The sequence below is a fragment of the Gorilla gorilla genome, chromosome 11, assembly GCF_029281585.2.
Source record: "Gorilla gorilla gorilla isolate KB3781 chromosome 11, NHGRI_mGorGor1-v2.1_pri, whole genome shotgun sequence".
Lineage (NCBI taxonomy): Eukaryota > Metazoa > Chordata > Mammalia > Primates > Hominidae > Gorilla > Gorilla gorilla.
Window position 1 is genome coordinate 48,752,804 of NC_073235.2, and position 16,046 is coordinate 48,768,849.

Consider the following 16,046-nt stretch of genomic DNA (forward strand, 5'->3'; position numbering starts at 1 on the left):
AAAGGCAGAACATTTATTCTAAATCCATGTCTATCTCTGTGCATTCTGGATATGATAACCAGCAACTTGATTTTTACATATTATGTCTATGTAGAAATAAATTTTAGTTCTTTATAATACTAGAGGAAAGATTTAGCTCACTATCAGCCTAATGTTAAATCCATGTCAGTTCCCTTCCTGTTTCTCACATTTTTCTTAGAGTTCATTATATTTTACATTTAATATTGAAGATTTCATAGAATATGCTTCTATAACATGAAATTGTATTCCATGCAATTCTTCTTTGCACTGAAATGTTTTCAATGTTTAAAATATAGGAAATACATTGAAAGCCTATGAAAACAGTATTAGCATGCAAGATAAGGTCACTGGGGCTGTGGCTTCTCATTTTTTCTGATGTATTCTATAACAGTGGTGCATGGAGGACATAATTTCACACACAGCATAAAGTAAAAGAGTGAAAAGAAGCCCTGCTTTATAGTAGGACTTTAAGTAATATAAATGTAACTAAGATTTCTGTTTTATCCCATTGGGCCAATTTGATCAACTGGTGAAATTTACTATCTGATTAGACAGCTAAGAAAGAATGATTATTATTATTAACGGCAAGGAGAGAGTTTCAGAGCAACTGAACAAAATGAAACAGACTTTAAATTAATTTGATGTTTCTCTAGAGTCTGGAAAAGTAAAGGATGTATATTTAAGCAGTCTAACAGCTGAGAAAAAAACACCACAACCTTTCTCAGTCAACTGCATTACCAAGCAGAATATATTTGTAAATATCTTTTAAGACACTAAAATATGCTACTTAAATTAAAATTACAGTGTTACCATAATTCATAGCCTATAGTAAAACAACTAAAGGTAAATTACTGATGTCTACAGGAATCAAGACGAAGAAGCATGGTAAGATTCTTAAGAAAAGGTGTTTTGTCCTCTAGAAAGCTGTAGTTCCCATGCTAGGGCTGGAAAAAGGTAGATGGGCAGTAAATCTACATTGTGTGAATGAGTGTTAGATGGCTCATCTGTAGTTACAAAGTGGCACTGGACAGTTAGCCTATCCTGGTTCAACTCCTGAATGAAGGATTTACTATTAACTGTGTGACCGGGGAAACAAAGTTTACATTTCTGGGTCTCAGTTTTTTCATATGCAAAGAAAAGAGAACGTAATAATTCCTACCTCCTAGGGTTGCTGGGAGAATTACATAACCAAATCCATGAGAAGTTGTAGATCTCTACCTGGCACAGAGTAAGCACTCAATAAATGTTAAATTCTAATTTTATGTATACCCAAGGCCAAATATTCTCAACCCAATATGCACTAAAATGTGTACTCCATCTTTGTGTGGGTTTTTTTGTTTGTGTTTATTTATTTATTTATTTATTATTTTATTTTATTTTTAGTGATAGTGGTTAATGAATTTGTTTTGCTTTGGTCCCAAAAACTGTGTCCTAATATGTAGAGAAAAATGCTTAGAAATTCCAAAAGTATGCCATGCCTAAATATTATCCACCTATTTGTCTGTCCAGGCATTCTTTTTCAGCAAAATTTTCAACAACTGACACAAATGACTATTTTTATTGATGCTGGATACCTTGATGCCCCAGTGTTACACAGAGAGTGACATATTCAAAATTCTAGAGAAATGGCAAATTTCAACTTTACACACTGTTGGTAAATGTCCATCTATAAGATATAATTAAGTAGCGTATAACTAATACTTACATAGAGATACCATTTTATTGCTGAACTTTTCTATTCTCAATTAACATTGCTATTCTTATGTTTTTATTTTCTTTCTTTATTACATTATTTTTCCACAAATATTAACTGAGTACATGTATTATCCTATCAACCCACTAATTAAAACACTTCAATTCCTTCCCATTGCTCTAAAGATATAAACTAAATACTTAACTTACTCTATAAGACCCTGCAGAATCTGTACCCTACAATCACTGTGGCTTCTTTTAGAAACATGGTTTCCATTGCCTCCTTCTTTCAGCCCCTGGCCGCCCTTTAGTTCCTCCAATGTGCTATGTTCTTTCCTGTTATAAGATTCTTCAAGTGCTCTTTTTCTCCTCTGATTACTCTCACAGCCCCTTTCTTTTTCTTCTACAAGAAGGTATGTCCCATAAAATAAAATAAGTAGTGGCAACACTGTACCTCTCTCTCTTTTCTCTCCCTCTCTCTCTAAATATATAGATAGATGATAGATAGATAGATAGATAGATAGATAGATAGATAGATAGATAGATGTGTGTGTATGTACGTGTATATATATAGATGTGTGTATATATAGATATATGTGATGTTTTATGAAGCAGAGATGAATAATAGCTTATGAGCCCCACTCAAAATTTCAGGTCCACAAACAAAATAAATTATTATTGTAGTTTTTAGGCATTAGGTATTAAAGTAGTTTGTTAAGTACCAATAGATAAACAAAACACCTTGCACTCATGTGGATTAACATCACTAGAAAAAAGCCACACAGCCATGCAGACTAGTTTTGATTTAAATTCCAGTCTACTGGAATACATGTACTTGTCTACTTGACATCTTCACTTTGATGCCAAATATGCAGTTAAAACTTAACATGTCCAGGTTCAAATTCTTAACGCTATTCCTCTGAAAAGCTGCTCCTTGAGATTTTCCCATCTCAGTCGATTATAAATCCTCTTCCCAGTTGCTCAGGCCTAACAAGATTGTGGTCATCTTTGACTTCACTTTTATGTTCAACAATAAATCCAGCAGCAAATCCTGTTGGCTCGTGCATAATAATATATCCAGAATTTCACCATGTCTCTCTATGGCCACAGCTACCATCATCTTCATCTCCACATTGATCTCTGTGTTTCCTAAAGTCTTGGGGTGCTTGGTGAGGGGTGGTGGGGAGGGAAGGTTGTGCTCAACACAACAGGCCATGTTATCATTATACAACTGTGAAGTCATATCACATCATCAGATCACTCCTCTTTCCAGCACCCTCCAGTGGCGTCCTAATTGACTCAGTAAAAGCCAAAGTCCTTAAATGTCCAAATAGCCCGTGTGATCCAGGTCTTTTATGTCTGACTCATCTCCGACCCAAGTTTCCCTCCACTCACTCACTTCTAGCTATATTGGCTTCCTTGCTTTTCCTTGAATTTACCTGCCTAGTTCTAGCTCTTGGGCTTCTTGGTGCTATTTTCTATTCTACCTGGAATCTTTTACTTGCTGTTGGCTTCCTTGCCTCCATCAGGTCTGTGTTCAAATGTAAAATTCTGATCATCTTATTTAAAATTGGAACACTTACAGCCCATCTCTATCTAGCAACCTGCATAGGTTTTTCTCTATAACCTTTATCCCATCTGGTATTAAATATTTAATTTTATTCTTCACTTTCCCAAACCCTTAGAACACCGGCATCATGGCTTGTTCAGTCTGTTTTGTTTACTGCAACATCCCATCCCGCAGAGAAGTGGAGACGCCTACAGTATTTGCCTGATGAACAACAGTACATGTGTCAGTCTTGCCTTCTTCCTGATTAAAACCCAAGCTCCTCAAAGATTGGTCCGATGCCACGTGCTTCACAAATACCCTCATGATATCTAGCACATATTTGAGGATAGGGAAGTTTTATACACACTTTCAATGCTTGCAATTAAATAAAAGGATTCTCAGGAATTTAGTAGCATCCATAGGACTCTACTGATAGTCTTAAAAATATTTCTTCCTACATCAGTGCTCATTTACAAGAAAAATTATATTATAGAATTGTAATATAATTATAGAAATAGTTTCTTATAGAAAGTTGGTCTAAAGTCACACAGGAAACGGCAGTTAATAATACTTGCTAACATTTAAACCATAAATCAAAAATACATATTTGTTATTATGTATTATTATATTTCATTTTGCTTTGTTTTGCAGCAATGTTCTTTAGAACCACCTTTGGATGGTTAATTTTATGTATCAGCTTGACCGGGCAAGGGATACGCAGATAACTGGTAAAATATTATTTCTGGATATGTCTGTGAGGGCATTTCCAGATGAGACGAACATTCAAATTGGTCGATTACAAGCTTAGGATATCTCCAAAATTAGTGATCTTCAATGTCAGATGATGTTGCTTCTCTAATATTAAACACATGTACAACACATCTCACACACATATGCACACATATGAATACCATCCTAGGAGTAAGTAAAAGAGATACTTATGTATTTTTTCTAACTGAATTATTGGCATATTAGGAATGTCAGAAATGGTACGACACAGTACAAATACGTCCTGTACATTGCAGAACTTTCTATTCATGGTTCTCATTCACTATGTGATGCAGCATCCCCTTCAGTCATCATAAGATCCAAAAGCCCCTCACACTTACAAATGCCTCTGGGATGGAGAATGCAGTGCAGCACCAAGCTTAAAATTAGCCCCATTCCTTAATTTCTTATCAATAATCTTCCCAAGTAAAATTTACAGGTCAGCTGGGCGCGGTGGCTCACGCCTGTAATCCTAGCACTTTGGGAGGCCGAGGTGGGCAGATTACTTGAGGTCAGGAGTTCAAGACCAGCCTGGCCAACATGGTGAAACCCCGTCTCTATTAAAAATACAAAAAATTAGCTGGGTGCTGTGGCATGCACCTGTAATCCCAGTTACTTGGGAGGCTGAGGTAGGAGAATCTCTTGAACCCGGGAGGTGGAGGTTGTGGGGAGCTGAGATCCCACCACTGCACTCCAGCCTGGGCTACAGAGCGAGACTTCATCTCAAAACAAACAAACAAACAAAACCTTATAGGTCAATGTGAGTCTATCTTAATTAAAAATTATATACATAAAAATAATTGTCTAGCTTTCCATATGGATGCCACTCAATGTTAAATAATCTTCTCGGTTAAGAGTCTCCTATATTTCTTTATTGAGTTATCCCATTCAGCTAACTGTATTTCTTTTTCCTCTATTTGTATTGAGATGTTAAAACATAAGGTGAGTATTACCCTGGCATGAATTTCATACTCATAGCACATTATCTAATCTGCATGTCTACTATAAACCCATATTTCATATGAAAACCTTCTATAATTTGTCATACTTCTCTCAAAAAAAAAAGTTGATGAAAATAAGGAATAGAATTGTATTTGCAACCAAGCATCCATTCAATTAGGTGAGTGGAGTCTGGAAAGAAATACATTTTCTTTCACAAACACCTCAAACAGTGCTTAAAACAGATTGGGCTGACAATTCTCACAACCTTAGTGTCTCCTCCAAGATTTACAATGGCATACCTCCCCTTTTTAGCAAATTAAACCTTATGTCAAGACTTAAAATTAAATCCAAACCCCTTCTTCTTTCTCTGCAGAAGGAACAAATTGGCCCCACATGCCAGTAGTCGAGGAGTGCTGATAGAAAACAGAGTGAAGTGAGAGCTCCCCAACCTGGAAGGCGTCACGTGGCCTAATCACCCAGGATAAACAGTCAATTCTACTTAAAGTTTTACATAAAAAGACTGGTAAAATACAGAGGATTTAAATATAAGAAGTTTTTTATACCACACAAAACTGACTGGATGCCAAAATTTTACATTTCTGTGCTGCGCAAGCACTTTATGGGGAATATGCTTTTTATTCCACTTTTACATGTTTGTTATGAGTCTGTTTTGCAAAGATTGCTCCGAGCCTAGGTAATAAAAATAAAAAATGCACACAAATGGTCATGATTAACGCATAGAGCAATCTATGCTTTTATACATATGAAATGCATATCTGTTTCTAGATATTTCAATATAGCAAAATATGTGTAAGTTGCTCTAGTTTTCACAAATTCATTGTAACAGCAGATCTTGCTGTGGAATTATTCTAAAAGTCCTAGAACACAAAGTTCTTAGTTTTTTAGACTTATTTTGCCAGGAAAATATTCTGAGTCTGTTTCTTATATGTTACTTGGCATTAGTCTATATTGAGAATTGACAGGAATTGCTTCTCCATAGGAATCTGAGAATGTGGCATGCATATAAAAAATCTCTAAATGTATTATTAGATTATCATCTTAAAATGAAATGTAGTATATTGATCACTACACATATCACACTAATTTACCAAATTAGTGTGAAGCTTTCCAATGACAGTGGAACAAAATCTGGTTTTAAACACTGTAACCAGTGAGAAATGTGGTGGATGTCCTGATGAGCCATCACTTTTTAAGGGAGTTTTATTTCCAGGATGCATTTCTAGATGTGAGTGTGTGTTTCTTTACTGTTAAGATAGTAGGGAGAGATGCAAGCTCTTCATGGAAAACCTGAGGTATAGAAAATTAAAGTATAAAACAGCTGTATGCATATATTGTTTTTGAGGTTGAGCACTGCACAATTCTAAAAGACTGTCATTAATATGTGTGATCATGATAGACTTTTATTTTTATTAAGGTCTTGTGGAAAATCTGCTCATTTTCTTGTGCACATAGGTACCACCTGGGCTAGAGAAGACAGGTATTTTGCAAGCAAGAGAGACAACTATCTTTATAATCACTGAATGGCTGGGGCATAGATGAAACTAGAGAATGAAAATACTTCCTGTTTTTTGTTTGCATTCATACGAAATGTTTTAAATAATCTGAGAAGATATTTTCTATTAATTCTCTCAATGGCATTTTGGGATTTTGAGGTAAATTTTTAGAAACTAGTATCTAAATGTGAGAGTTTATGAAAGAAGAAATAAAAAAAGATAGAGGCTTTCAGTGTATTATTACAATAAGTTCTTATACTGTCTCTTAGTTCTTTCAGATTCTTCTGGCTTTCATTTGTAATTAAATCCCTGGTTTAGTTTATCTTAGCTCCATAACGGGCAGCATATTAGAAAGTATATGGTAGTTGCCAATTTATTTTGCAGCGATTTGGGTTTAGAGTTACACATGGATTAGTATGAAATGATTGATCTCTTTGTCTTATAATATATACGGTCTAAATTCAACTTCAGTTTCACAAACTCTTAGATGAAAAACAATATCAGGTTTATTTTACTATGGAAATTTCATGTTTAATAGGTAAACTAGTAAGATGTTTGAAGAAAGTGAAGAAACTTGATTCATCCCACAATACGCAATTTTTTTGTAGCTGCATGCACATATGCCTCTTTAGGACAAATAAGTCAATTCAATGATGATCTATTTGTTGTGATCCATTTCCATATAAGTCATCCTGTGAGGCTGCATCAGTTTCTGAATTGTCCCTGAACAAGTGAACCTGCAATTTCTTCCAGTCATTGCAGAGAATCCTGTGATTAAAACTGTCAGGAGTTCTGTGAATGATTATTTTCCATGGCTCCACAGCCTTGCACCCACTAAAAGCCAATTTTTTAAAAAAAATTGGATCAGTTATTTACGTATGAACCACAACTGCCTTAGAGGATCTATTTCAGTTTTGCCTACAAGTTGAAATGTGAGTAAAGTAAACCTTTTGCCCAAGCTTCTTCTTTATATTTAGACCAGATACATTCCTGTAAGATCCTCCTCCCTTAGGAAAAAGGTAAACAGAAGAATCACATAGTACAGATTGCACTTTTTTCCAATTAATTGGTGGTAAAATGGAAGAAGATGTGTCTCCTAGCACTACTTAGGACAGGACATCAAGAGAAAACCAGAAAATGTGAAGTTATGAATGAGACACACTGTCTGCAGTTTCAGCTGGTTTTCCTCTGGCTGTTTCTCCAAAACATAAAATTTCTATGTCCCACCAATACGGTGTATTGGCAGAGACATTATTGTTTCAATAAATCTTAATTTTGGAACAGATTCCCATTTGACATCTGAATCATTTCAGTTCACTTTAGTTCCATCACTTTTTGCTTCCTGCAAACCAGACACGGGTCCTTTAAATTTTTACTATTGCCAAAAGTCTGTTACTTCAAACTAGACATCGTCTGCCTGTTTTCAAAGGGCAGTGAGTGACTGCCTACTTGGGCTTCATGGCTCTGGGAAGAATTCCTCTGAGAATAGAGAATTCATTTGGGTTTGCATCCATTGTTTGGATTTCATAAAAGGAAGTGAATTTTAGGATGATCACACACACACACACACACACACACACACACACACAGTCTTATGCTGTAAGGCCTCAGGAATTAAAATATACGTTGAATGTAAAAATTGGACCACATTTCTGAAGTGAGGAAATGTCACTTACAAAATGCCTTTATGATATGTAATATTCAATAATATTGCTTTATTAATTATAACAATTTTTTATATATATTATATATATATATATTTTTGAGACGTAGTCTCGCTCTGTCACTCAGGCTGGAGTGCAGTGGTGCCATCAAGGCTCACTGCAAGCTCCGCCTCCCAGGTTCACGCAATTCCCCTGCCTCAGCCTCCGGAGTAGCTAGGACTACAGGCGCCTGCCACCACTCCCGGCTAATTTTTTGTGTTTTTAGTAGAGGTGGGGTTTCACCATGTTAGCCAGGATGGTCTCAATCTCCTGACCTTCTGATCCACCCACCTCGGCCTCCGAAAGTGCTGGGATTACAGGCATGAGCCACCACGCCCGGCAACAATAATATATTTTTTAATGTTCTACTTGAAATAAATGTTTCATTTTACAGATGAAAAAATACAAATCAATATAATGTATTGACCAGAACAACAGATTTTTAAGTAGAATAGATTTTTAAGTATAATTTTTAAGTACAATATATTTTTAAGTACAACCAAATTTCTCATGAGTCAAAAAACTTCAGTTGTCAAATTTTTATAGTTCTCAATCCTTCTCTCATTCTTTCTCTTTTCCTCCCCTCAGTCCCCATCCCCCCATTCTCCTCTCTCTCTTTTCTGTTATTTCTATAACTGCATTTGAAAGTGACCGCTATGGGAAAACATCTTGGGCAAATGCAAAGAAGATAAATCCTATTTTCCAGTTCCTCCCCATTTGCCATTACTTTTATCCATGCATTCCCCAGCCTGCCTACCATTGTTTGCAATGTCAAATTAAAACAGTTGCCACTTGGAAAAACAATTTTATTGTTTTGAATGAGTTGTCAAAACATTTCTGTAAATAGAACAGATTATATTTTAAATAAGTTCTGCCAGAATCCAAGTGACTGCTTTAAAACCTACACTTCCAGACAGACCAATACATTACTATTTAGTTAATCTCCATATCATGGACCTAATCTAATATCTGGAGAAGGCTGCTTTGTTTTCAATGCCACCACAAACAATTGACTTTCTCAATTTGGCAAATTAAAACAAACAAACAAACATTGACTGTCATGAAGTGAAAACAATATTCTTGAGGAAATGCAATTTAAATAGCCAGTTGTAATGACCATGATAAACATAATAAAACTATTTTGGCAAATGAGGTGTTTGAATATCTTTGAAGATCTGCAAATATTTAAGCAAAATGTTATAATAACATTCTGAAATCAAATTATTTTTTATAAGTACTGTTTTGATCAGGGTCCTTGTGGGGAATGGATGGGAACATTTGAGAAAAGTATAATGAATGAACTATTTTCAAAGATATAGGCAATGTGTAACACAACTATCAGTAGAAACCTGGGGCTGATAGGAATGAGATGACAACAGCATTAGGCCTGAATGGTGAAGGGGAAGGGGGATGCTAGAACCCAGAGCCACAGAACACAGAGTGCCAGGTGGAGACGGCACCTGCCAAGAGCTGCTGACCTCAGATCCTGGAACTCTGCCAGCTGAGGAGATGACCCCAGGGCTCAGGTGCCAGGGCCGTACATCCCCTGAGCGAACTCTCCTCCTCTAGTCTCCTGCCAGTTCTCTCCACCAACTACCCCAAATTAAGCCAGAGGTCAGTGGACCTGATGAAGTGTGATGAATGATTCTGTATGAATCATTGTCCTGGACCTTAGAGCAGAGGGAAGAAGAGTTTGGATCAGGAGAAGCAAAGAAGACATAAAAAGCTGATTAAACGCACAGATATTTATATTTTTGGATATATTAGGATCACTGATGGGATTGTTTCTTTTGGTGTCTATATTTGAGGTTGATATAAAGACTTACTTTCACATAAAGCTTGCTACATACTCTCCTAAGAACTTTATATCTATTAACCCGTGAAATCTATCCCAGTGATCTTGTTTTATTATCCTCATTTCACAGACGAAGAAACTGAGGAACTAGGTGGTTAAGTTAGATTTCACAGCTAGGCTGTCTAGCCAGAATTCTTACCTGTTACATAATAAATCCAGTCCCTGCTGTGTAATTGTAGCAAAGTCCTTTTGATTATTTCAGAAATCTGAGTGGACCTGACAGCTCAAAATACTATCTGCATTTTTATTTACTATTAGAAATACTTCTGTATATTAAAACAATATTACAATACATAAAAGGCAATATATGTTTATTCAACCAAAATTATTGATTATCTTTTATGTACCAGATTTTCCACTAGCTAATTAAAAAACTGAACACATATAGAGTTCAAAGGCTTACTTATGGGGAAGATGGCAAGTTTTATTTATGGGGTATATAAAATCATTGCATGAGACATATACTAACAAATTATTCATTGTTTATTAGAAATTCAAATGTATCAAATGTACCCACATCACCTTTATTTTTATCTGCTAAATCTGGCAGCCCTGGAATAAACAGATGTGTGACCCTTGGAGAATGTGTGGAAAGACATTCCAAACAGAATGAATGAGAGAAAACCCTCGTGCATAAAAGTGTAGGTGTATACTGAAATGCTTATTTGGAGAAGAGAGAAGCACGAGGTGATTTCATAGTGTCCAGAAGAAGGCAGATCAGAAAAATTTTACTGAAAACACAGATTGAGGTTAGATGATTAAAGACCATTTAGTCTGTCAAGAAGAAATGATCTGAATCACGGAGAGATTTTAAGTAGGGACAGGATGTGATCATATTTGCATTTTAAAACCATAACTTAGATGGCAATGTGAAGGATTAACCAAAGCAGAAAGGGGAGACATTGGAGAAAGCTCTTGGAATCCTCCAGAAAAGCCTGTAGTAGAATGAAAAGAGATTAATTATTTATATTAAATATGACAAAAGTTTCTTTTTTTCTTTTAACATTTTTGCCCATTTCCAGCCAAACTTTGGACCACCTACTGCCTCACAAGGTTGCTGTTGTTGTTGTTGTTTTTAAATCTCCACAAGTCTTACAAAGTGTGGAAACTGGCCTGTGGACACCACAGTGACCCCTGACCCTTCTTGGATCTATGAAGAAAATGATAAATTGTCTTTTGATGAATGCACTTGGCCCTGGCAGTTGGTGAGTGCTGTGTATTTGTGAGACTATCCAGGGGCTATCACAGTGAAATGGATGTCTAAAACAAATGATTAAATGTGTTAGCATAGTTGCATCTCTGCAATATTTTATGTTAAATTTTCAAGATCACTTATTATAAATGCACTCTCTAAAGGTAGTTTCATCCTAGTTAAGTATACCAAAATTGAATTTCTGTTATTTCCACCAAGTACCTTCTTGAATAGTCTCAAAATAAGCAGTTATTCTTTTTTTTTTTTTTTGAGACAGAGTCTCACTCTGTCGCCCAGGCTGGAGTGCAGTGGCGTGATCTCCATGATCTCTGCTCACTGCCAGCTCCGCCTCCCAGGTTCATGCCATTCTCCTGCCTCAGCCTCCCGAGTAGCTGGGACTACAGGTGCCCACCACCACGCCAGGCTAATTTTTTGTATTTTTAGTAGAGATGGGGTTTCACCATGTTAGCCAGGATGGTCTCGATCTCCTGACCTCTTGATCTGCCCGCCTCGGCCTCCCAAAGTGCTGAGATTATAGGCGTGAGCCACCGTGCCCAGTGCAGTTATTCTTAATTATAAAATTGATCATAGCAACAATATTTTTAGAAATAAATTTCTTGTATGAAATGGAAGCAATATTCTGTATTTTCCTTTTCAATGAAATAATCATTCATGCAAAACATATGTTCTTCTTATCTTACCCATACAATTCCTGAAAATTCACAATTTGATGCTAAATGCAATGGTTACAAAAACACCTTAATAAATTTATGTCACATAATATTAACTCCTAAAGTTGCTCTTTTTAAAAGGTGCTTTTTAAAAAAAAATAGCAGAAATTATTTAAAGTCTCGATTTTTTCACACCACAACACAGTATGACTTGAACAAGAAAAACCAATATATCAAAAGTGCCTAATAATAGTAATAAAAACACCCATTGTATTCAATCTATACTGTAAGAGAGCATTTTATGTATTGAGAGAGCATAGAAACAGCGAGGGCCTATATCTTATTAATATAAAAGAATAGCTGAGTTTACCCTCATATAGTTGAAATCATTCTGGATGGATTGGAAGTAAAGTTTACCTTATTGAATACATGAATGTTTCTTATAAGGAAAAAATAAATCAAGAGCCCACTATTTAAAAGCCTTTCCATTCATTAAAACAAACCAAATACGAACATATTTGATATGATTCCATAAAGAATGAGACTTTGCTCTAGTTTCTCATGCAGCCATTTCTGTATGTGACGCATACAGACACTAAGAATGGATTCTATACTAACTATCGGTGCTTACTTTCCTTCAACGGTAATTGTCTTAATGCCTATTTTAATCAGTATTAACTACTAGCAATAACATGCTTTTAATTATGTTTTAAGCGAGTCCTTTATTGGGCTGTTTTGGGAAGCAAATTAGTCAAAAGGAGCTGTTAATCAAAAACGTGTTACTGGCACAAAATAAATGTTCATTTAAGGAGCCATTTGAAATAAACCTGGCTCATTGCCTCTGACAACCTGCAAGGACACCAGGGCCTCCGGAGGATAACTTCTTCAGTACTCGCCTCGATACGCCTTGCTGCTCAGAAGTTATAAGGAGAAACATTAAGCAGTTTAGGTCATTCATCAGTGAACTTTTACTACTGTACTCAAGAAAATGAGCCTCCTAGGAACTTCACAGTGGATCTATTCCTTCATTAGCCAAGCAATATTGAGAGAGATGTTCCTGTCACTTCCAATGGAGAAATCTATTGCACTGAATTTTAGTGGTATCCCTTTTGTCTATGAGCTGTCTTTGCAAATTCCAAGGTATTTATTTTCTGTTACTCTGTAGTCTTAGGATTGGGCTTTTTCACTATTACCCTCTATTAGCAAGCTGTAAATTGAAATACAGATTTGGGAAAATATCTCAGAGAAATTGAATGGATGAATTAATTCTTAAATTTTGAAATTAAGCTACATAAAGAATATTCCACCATATTTTGATTAAAACATTAATTTTAAAGTCTATGTATATTTATTTGTTGGCCAATCTACTTGTCCTTAAGGTTTTGGGTTACATTTTACTATTCTTCTCTATCCTCCATGTTTGAAGGTTAATTTTCCCCCTGTATCACAAAATATTTTTGGCAACCCAATCTCCAAAGTGGAAATACTCCTTTTGAAAAGATTATTATGTATGTGGCCACTATATTGTTCCTTATATGGCCAGTTAATTCACAACAGTGTCTGGTATGCAATGAATAAGTAGTTAATGTTTGCTGAATGTTTGTTCAACATGTACATATATGGAGCACCGACTATGTGTCCCATTAAGAAAGGCATGTGGGATACACAGGGAAGAAGACAGGGCAGCAATCCTCACTGACCTGTACAGTCTGGTATAGGGTTTCAGAAGTTTCCTACTTTCTCAACAATGACAGTAATCCAATATAGCATTAAGAAAGTTCCACAGGCTGTCTGAGGGTGTCACCATCTGTGGTATCTATTTGCCACTTTCTGACTTTCTGGAAAGTGTTGCCATATTCGTAGACTTCCCACCATGGACTTTTTGTTTCTTTTTAAATTGTTGTTTCGTGTTTCTTTTAGTTTTCTCTGTTTTGACTTTTGATATTTGCATAAAAAGAGTCAAACAGGAACAAGTATCCCCATAGACACCCAAGTGTGGTCCATTTTGAGGACTGGAAACAAATGTAAGAATCCCAATGTAGCTCCCAGTAGGAAAATGGAAAGGACAGGGCTGGTCTCCTTCTCTATTTCCTTATTCAGGAGGTGGCAGGAGCCTACAGTAAGGATACTCCAAAATAATGCCAGGACATAAGATGTAGTCTGATCAGGAGACAGAGCCTGAGAGGCTAAAACCCCCAGTAAGATGCAGAGAAAAAAAAATTCAGGAAATTTACTCTGAAGGAAGAAAGAACACTGAAGCCAAAACATCCTGGGTTAGGTTTAGCCAGCCCCAGAAATATCTGGCACAGAAAGAGAGAATCACTAACAGCATGTCCAGAGTACAGTACAGCTGTAAAGAATGCAGCTTTTCACTTTGACTCTCAGACACCAGAAGCTGCAGTCTTTGTGAAGGCAGGATGAGGAAGGTGGGTTTTGGGGGGTGAAGGAGGGTGAGAGGTGCTCAGGAAACATGGATGCAGTTTTGTTCCCATAAAGATTAGAAGTGAGAGACAGCTTTGAGGCATCTTGCATGAGTTTATTATTACCATACACCCTGACTTTTCCCAGAAAAAAATAATGACTCACATTAATTGACCTCATGCTGTGTGCCGTTTTGGTGAAAAGTGCTTTATAAACATTATCTCATTTAATTTTCTCTCTAGGTAGCTCTTATTTTTGTCCTCAATTGCAAATAATGAGACTGGTAATTTAAAAGATTAAGTAATTTCTCAATCACACCTCAGAGATAGGACTTGAACCCAGGTCTCAAACCCAACCTCATAGCTTGGAGAACAACCAAGGAAAGACACAGATTTGCATGACTATGACATGAACTAGAAATGAGCATTTATTGTATTACTCTAGTGAGCTACTGCAGTTGCTATCTCTAAAACACAGCTTTATCTTATCCTGAATAATATAGGAATTTCTCCAGCGTCACATACACAATACTCTCCAAATAGTTGTGAGTTAGATGGGTGAATGGATAAGAGATTAAATAAATTTAAGCAGTTACCAGGAGTTAAACTTTTTATTTATCTAACATAGCAGTTAAATATAATTAACCCTGGCTGCTGGTGGGGAGTGTGGCTCTCAGACTGGTCCAGACTGTATAATGAAGCTCATTCCTGCTGTCCTGGCTATATATCAATTTCTGCTGTCTTATATCTATAAATTATTTTTCTTATAAAAATTCAGTGATGAAAATTTTATTATCCTATTTGTTTGTTTTGTTTTTACTGGTGAGGAAACTAAGGCTTAGGTATGGTAAGTAATTTATAAAAGGTCACATAGTTATTAAAAATAAAAGCATAATTTTAAATGCAGATGTTCTTATTCAAGGATTTTTAGGTTTTGCTTTCTTTCTTCCTTTTTTTCACTATTAATGTCTTCACCAATTGTAGCGCTCAATAGTCTGAACATCCTAAAAAATAAATGAGGCAAAGGTTCTCTTTTTCAAGCCTTGTCTCCATTTATTAACTAGCTAATGTTGCAATGTGAATTTGAGTGATTTAGAAATCATTTCTGTATATAATGGACAATTAATATATCAAAGGATTATATACTTAATCTGTACCATAACAGTTATTTTAATGAAAATATATTTCAATTTAAGTTGTGTCAATTTAAATCATGCTCTCTCTTGACTAATTCCTGTCATAAATGAAGTACTTCTATTATAAAATTTTTCTAACAGTAGAACTCTTTTAAAACACTTCTCCCTAAAGGATGTAGGCAGACGTCCTTAAAAGATGATCAGAAAACAGGTGAGAAAGATGCAGAAATAGTCATAAGAATTGTACTTAATTTTCCTTTTTGTTTTCATTGGTCCCAATTCTACCCTGCCCCCTGCAAAGCACTGCTATGCTTTCTCTCTCATAGCTGTCAAAGGTGGTGGAGGGGAAAAGGATCCTTCTAATCCTTCTGCAGAAAACTATAGATGATCAAAGGTGGGATGAAAAGTTGAGTTCTTGTGCTGATACCATACAGCTGCTCAATTAACATGTGCTAATTGACTCAATATAAAAGAGAGTTAAGAATTGAAGGCCGGGATTATGGTGGGTGACTTGGGCAATACTGATTTTATTCATTCCCATTAAATTCTATCATGTATCTAGTCAGAAAAAAATGCTTTTAAT